The following is a 6797-nucleotide window of genomic DNA, read 5'->3' on the forward strand; positions in this document are numbered from 1 at the left end:
AAATCATAAGCAGTAGCTCTATTTTTGGCAGGCAATATAAGAGGATGGCCTAAATGGAAGGATTCAGGTTTCATATCTACCACTCTAAAAATACCTTTGATGATGTCCCTCTGCGCATCCACCACATTCTTACTAAACAAAACCGAAGACTTGGCCCGATTAGGAGTTTGACCTGAAAGAGAACAAAAATGTTGCAAAGTGCTCCAAATGGTCGTTGCTTCTTCCCTTGTGGTTTGTCCACAGACTATTAAGTCATCTGCAAACATGAGAGAGTAAACAGGAGGCGAGTTTGGCCCAAGCACAATGCCGTTCAAATTTCTTTTTTGCAACTCCTCCTGCAAGCATGTAGCTAACTCATTGATAGCAATAATGAATAAGTAAGGAGAAAGAGAACATCCTTGTCTGATGCCTCTAGAAGCTTTGAAGCTCCCATGAAGATTGCCATTAATAAGCACATCAAATTTAGAATTAGAGATGCAAGCTTTGATTAAATCAGTGAAATGATCAGAGAAACCTTGCTTATGGAGAGCATTCATGAGAAAACTCCACTCAACTCTATCAAAGGCTTTCGCAAGATCAATTTTAAGCATGAAAGCTTGCTGCTTCCAAGAGGACAGACTAAAAGAGTGAGTTATTTCTTGGGCAATTATGACATTGTTAGCTACTCTTCTCCCTTCAATAAAAGCCTGTTGAGTATCTAGGATTTTGTTGGGAAGATGAGGCTTGATACAGTTAGCAAGAGTTTTCGCGATAATTTTATATATGACATTACAAAGGCTTATGGGCCTGAAGTCCTGAGGTTGGATGGAAATATTTTTCTTAGGAACAAGAGCAATGGAAGTTTCATTAAGTTGAGGAGGCAACGTACCATAATAGTAGAAATTCTGAACCAATTTGGTGATATCATCTCCAATCCAACTCCACGCAGCCTTATAGAAAGCAGCATTAAGCCCGTCAGGGCCCGGAGAAGCATCACTTCTCATGTTCCTGAGGATTTCCCAAATTTCCTCCTTTTGAGGGACTGAGTTGGTGAATTCATCGGTGATGCTTCCAGGACGATCTTGCATGGTGTGTACATTGACCTGAGTAGTCAACTTGAAAATATTCTTAAAGTAAGAAATAAAACCGTCAGCAATTTCCTCTGGATCTAGCGTGATTTGATCATTGGACTTTTTTAGAGAAACAATTCTATTTTTTATTCTTCTTTTGAGAACAGAAGTATGGAAGTATTTAGTATTATGATCACCTTGAGTCGCCCAATGCTTTTTAGCTCTCTGCTTGTAGTATTGAGTAAGTTTAGTCATCGTACCTTCATACCTAATAATTAGGTTCTCTTCTGTAACATGATCTTGTACCTGAATAGGCTGTGCTTGAATCTCTGATATTTTTTGTTCAAGGTCTTGTAACTCCTGTTGCAAAGGCTTCTTCTTTTTGCGCCATATCTTAAGAGCTCCTGTTAAGTGTTTAGTTCTTGAAGGGAAAGATTGATTCTGAGAACTTCTCCAAGCTTGAATCGCAGTTTCCTGAAAATCTTCCTCTAGCAACCACCAGTTCTCAAATTTAAATTGGTAATTAGGTTTTTTTAAATTTAGAGTGAAGCACCGCAAGCACGGGAGCATGATCACTAAGCATAATAGGTAAATTGTAAACATTCGCATTGGGAAACATGTCAGACCATTCAGGGTTCGCAAAGAATCTATCCAATCTTTCATAAAGAGGGGAAGTGGAAAATCTCCTATTAGTCCAAGTGTAGGCCGGACCACTAAAACCCAAATCGATCAAACCACAATTTTTTAACATAACTACAGAAAGAGCGCATGCGACCATGATTAACACAACTTGCATTACTTTTGTCACAGGGGTACATCATGCTATTAAAGTCACCCATACAAAGCAAAGGTTTTCCCATATTTACACAAGCAAAAGAGGAAACCTCATTCCACAGTTCCTTGGTCATAGAGTGGGTTGGATCGCCATACATACAAACTAGGTTGAAAGCTTCATTGGTAGCGGTATTAACAAGAGAAGCTAAGATTAAACTACGAGAAGTGGAGATGATGTTCAAGTCGATGTCGCTATCCCACAAAAGCCACAGCCCTCCAGAACGCCCCTTAGGGGGAACCACATAGCTATTATCAATATTAAACCGATTAGTCAATTGAACCTTAGAAAATTTAGATGATTTGGTCTCAGAGAGGAAGATTACCTTGGAATTCGTTGAATGGATCAACCTGGCAAGATAGACCATTTTGTTACTGTCGAGGCTCTTGCCCACTCCTCGACAGTTCCATGATATAAGACTCATGGCGCCAGTGGCGCCTTAGAGGCTGGCGCCGCTGCCCGTCCGTCCTTAGGTTCCATAACTTGCTCAACACCTTCCATGTGATCTGTATGAGTATTGTCTAAATCCCTGGCTGAAGTGGAAGCTTTCATTGTAGTTTCGTTGTTTGTTTCAACAATGTTGTGATTGTCATCCAAGCCCAAATGAGTAGGTTGCAAACCCCAGTGTTGATCATTCTGTGATGTAGCACCCATTGTTGATGCAGCCACATTTTCCAGCCATTCCCTATACTGATTGGGATCTTGTATACTTTGAAGCTTAGCCGGTGAACTAGGAGCAGTATGAGTGGTGTGCCTATCAGGTATGGGGTCAATTCCATCATTGTGGCCAGCCCGCAATTGAGAAGCTAATTGCTGAACCTGTTGTAAAGCTCCTGCAAAGTGGCTGTCAGCGATATGATTAGAAACTCCAGTATAAGAGCCATGATGTTTCCTTCGATCTGGCATGTCATCCCAACGAGTGTGGCTCCTGGGATGGTATGTCTTCCTTTCCCTGGAATGTTGATGGCTTCTTTTAACTGAGTAGTGCCTGCAACCTTGCCCCTTTTGATAAGTATTTTTACCAACTTGAAAACCAATTCCAAGGTCCAAAGAACTAAGTTCATCACTGCCATATCTTGCTTTTGGAAGTTGGTAAGCAGCAGTCCTGTCTGATGAGCGAGGGTGTGATGATGCAGTTCCAGAGTACTGTGGAGACGAGGGAGGCATCGATCTGAATCGGACTTGTTCTTGATCGCCAAAATCGTTTAGATCTTTTTCTCTAGGTGGGTCTTCTGTAGCTTGCCTCTTGTGTCTGTGCTGAGAGATCATGGAACCTGACATCTGATGCCTCTTGACCGTGGCCTGTGTGGAGTGTTCTATCTGCTTTTGTTTATTAAACTCTGAAAGCTGAAGAGGCTCATTAATGTGTTGAGATTGAGACTGAACTTGAATAGTATTTTGTATAGAGAGTGGTGGCCCAAGTAAACTATGTCTTCCAGGCAGGCCTTCTTGGGGCTTAGAAGCAGAAGCAAGAAGGTTAGCTCTGATTTGTATTGAGCCTTTTTGAGATTGATTTTCCCTCCCTTCTATCATTTTGTGGCTTGAGCTGCTATCAGCCAAAGTATATTTCGACAGCGGTAGCAGTGTTGACTCTATAGATCTATCCACTTTCATGTATCTTCTAAATTCTGATGACAATCCTCCCATTACGTTTGATTGCTCGAAAGCTATTTCAGGGATCTTAGAAACCTGTGAAGTCCACAGTCCAATGGCTCCAATGCTAATAAGGTCATGGATGAGTTTTCTTCTGTTAGGATAGAAATCCACGGTGTGAAACATGACGCTGCAAAAAGTACAGATTCTCTTAATTTTACCATAGTTGATATACAAGAGTATATATTCATTCGGTCCAACAAAGTACTTCACTTTATCTTTGACTGGCATCCTGATATCCATTTTAGCATAAGCTTCCACAAAATCACTTGTAATCTTCATAGATATCTCTGGAGGGGAATGGATATCTGAAGTTTGTGCTATTTTTTCTATGACATATCTCATCATATGTTGCACTCTAAATCTTTCAGGCACACCAAAAACTCTAATAGGCACATAGATGGTGTTAAACTTGTACTCATCTACATCTTTGTTTGGATTCCTTGGGTGATCCACTCAATCAACAGGTTATCCTTATCAAGCGACCAAGGCTACCTTCTGATAACTGAATCCATAGCTTCTTCATTTCTAAAGTAGGCCTTGTACATGGCATGTTTCACCTGATCAATCACCCAATAATTTTTTCCCCAAGCTGTTGCCATTGCTTCATTAAGGGGCTGCAGAGGAAGGTTTCTAGGAGTTCCACTTGAACATCCAACTTTCATGAGTAGCTGATAGGGCGAGTTCTTCTCAGGTTGGGTACTTACATCTCCTTGATATGGGATTTCTGGATCCTCCGGTACAGCTATTTGTAAACTCTGCATTACTGCAATAAGGTTAAGATCTTGCACCTGTTGAGCATAGCTTGGAGTTGCTTCAGGGGACTGCTCTTCTTCTCCAGTATTATCTGTATTATCTACCTGAAATCTTGTATCTTGGGCAAATTTCACATGTCTATGCTGCTCTGCATATTGAATCTGCTCCACCATCTCTTGCTCTGTTTTCTGATTGATCCTCTTTCCTCCTACGGTAGGCTGTTCTTGGATGCTGACCTGCGCCAGCATATCTCCGGCTTGTCGGAGCTTCGTAACACCCTGAAGAGGATCTTGTTCTTGAGAGTGATTGCGGAATGGGGCAGATAGAATGGGAGGGAGGTCTGCATCGGGTGGATACAGTGGATCCATTGTGGAGGCTGGGATATGTGGGTCTTGAGGCGGAGGAGTGGAATGTTGTTGTGCTGAGTGAGGTAAGTTCATGGTGACGAGGAGTGGAGAGCGTGGGCTGAGTCGGGCGAGACCGGCGGCAAAGGTTCACCGGCGGCGGAGGCCTCGAGAATGGAGTTTTTCGGAGTCGCCTAGACGGGGGAAGAAAAGACACGGCATCCGCCAGAAACCGCTTAACTCTCTCCGAAATGCATCTCCTCTCTCTCCATCTCTCATTCTATCTCTCTCTCACCGTCTCACAGATTGTTGGTGGGCTGCCTCGTTCCGCCGCCGTTGCGGGCTTCGCCGCCGATAGATCCGACCCCTGCAGCCCCGGCGCCAACTTCCCTGTCGTTGTGTAGAAGCAGATCGAGGAGCGTCGGCGATTTTCTTTTGCGATTTTTCCTATTGTATCGTTGATGCGATCTGTAATTTGGGATTTGTTTTTTTTGTTTAGATGATTTGGGATTTGTAGATTCGGGAGCGATGGAAATGTGCAGGCCATTGGCCTGCTTATTTTTTTTGAATTGTCAAAATCGTATCAGTGTCGGTCGTGCTACTTGACAGCCAATGATGGGTCGGTACTCATCATTGACAGGTGGGTCGCCCGCCACTAATATCATTTTTCGTCCGACAGTAATGGGCTTTTCTATACTAGTGCCTGAAAATGCCCATACCAACTTCCACCACAACACCCAGCATTGAGCCCACCTCACAAAGCCCGCCACTGTTATCAGGAACACCACCCACCCTAACCCAAAGGGAGTGAAGTTTTTCTTTAACAATTGCTTCAGATGACCATCTTTTGACTGAAACTAGAGCTTCTGTCCCTTTAGTAGAAAGGCAGGATAGCATCTAGATTCCTCAACCCTTGCTGCAGATGGGAATCTTACCGTCATCCTACCATTGCCCAGATCTTTCACTTGCCACTCCCAATTCCAAAGATAAGTATCAGCAAGCCCTGCAGCAGCCTGATCTGCAGTCAACTTCCCCTTTTCCATAACCAGAATTGCTAGAAAACAAAGCACATGTCCTCCACTCCCCTTCCTCAAATTCTGAGCCTGAAAGACAATTAAACCATCAGCAGAATAACGCACTAATCGAGCCATAGGCTTCGGCTGGAATGGCCAAACACACTTGTACGTCGCATGACTGGATTTCCCACACACATCACATACAACTTCTACTTTGCAGTCTTCGCTAACATGCCCCTCAACATCACACTTCTGACATATCATCTTCTTAGCAGGTAGATTCTGATTCTGTACCGAAGACATGGAATTATCAGACATCTTGGCTGCCGCCGATGTATCAGCTCGAAGCCGCCCCCCTTTTCCTGAGATGACTGCCCCGTCGTCGTCGTCGTCTGTCCCCCCACCGAAGACGGTTGTGACCCGGCCGACGGCAACTGACCCTGAAAGCTACAGGCCTTATCCCTCCTTGAAACATACCTTGCATCTGGTTCTGAAACTGCATCTGGGGCAACATCTCTTGGCCACCCGAAGGATAGAACTGCGGTCCTCCTGCATAATCTCTGCCCCAAAACTACGGCGGGCCTTGCCAACCCCTGCCCTGTCCCTCCTGCCAATTCTGCCAACCTCCATCCATCCCATGCCCTCTACCATCACCAAACCGCCCAAAACCACCACCACCGTAGTTACCTCTCCACGCCATGAGCAGAGTCGAGCACTGCACCAGTGAGTAAATCAACCAACCCTAGGCACACCCCCGAACTTTCCCCCTCCGCCACCTCGCCCTCAAATCTATGGAATCGCTCTCCACCCCAAGGTGTTTCCTTCTCCTTCTAGGTGTCGGTCGACTCAGATCTGAAAACCACAACGAAGAGGGAGCGGTCTTACCAGATACTACCTAAAAAACCCCGCCTCTAAAAGGAAGGATCGCCATCGAACCGCAACACGTGGTCGATGCAGATCCCCCATCCCCACCACCGCCTTTTGGTCCTCCAACTTTTTGACCTCCAGATCTATCTCGAAAGCACCGCCGAGGGCCGCCGCCCCAACCAAAACACTCCCGATGATCATGCAGTGATCTCCAGGTGACTTCCCCTTTGAAGAGATCTGACAAATCGAGATCTCTCTGTGGAGAAGTCCATTCGCCCGG

The sequence above is a fragment of the Brachypodium distachyon genome, chromosome 2, assembly GCF_000005505.3.
Source record: "Brachypodium distachyon strain Bd21 chromosome 2, Brachypodium_distachyon_v3.0, whole genome shotgun sequence".
Classification (NCBI taxonomy): domain Eukaryota; kingdom Viridiplantae; phylum Streptophyta; class Magnoliopsida; order Poales; family Poaceae; genus Brachypodium; species Brachypodium distachyon.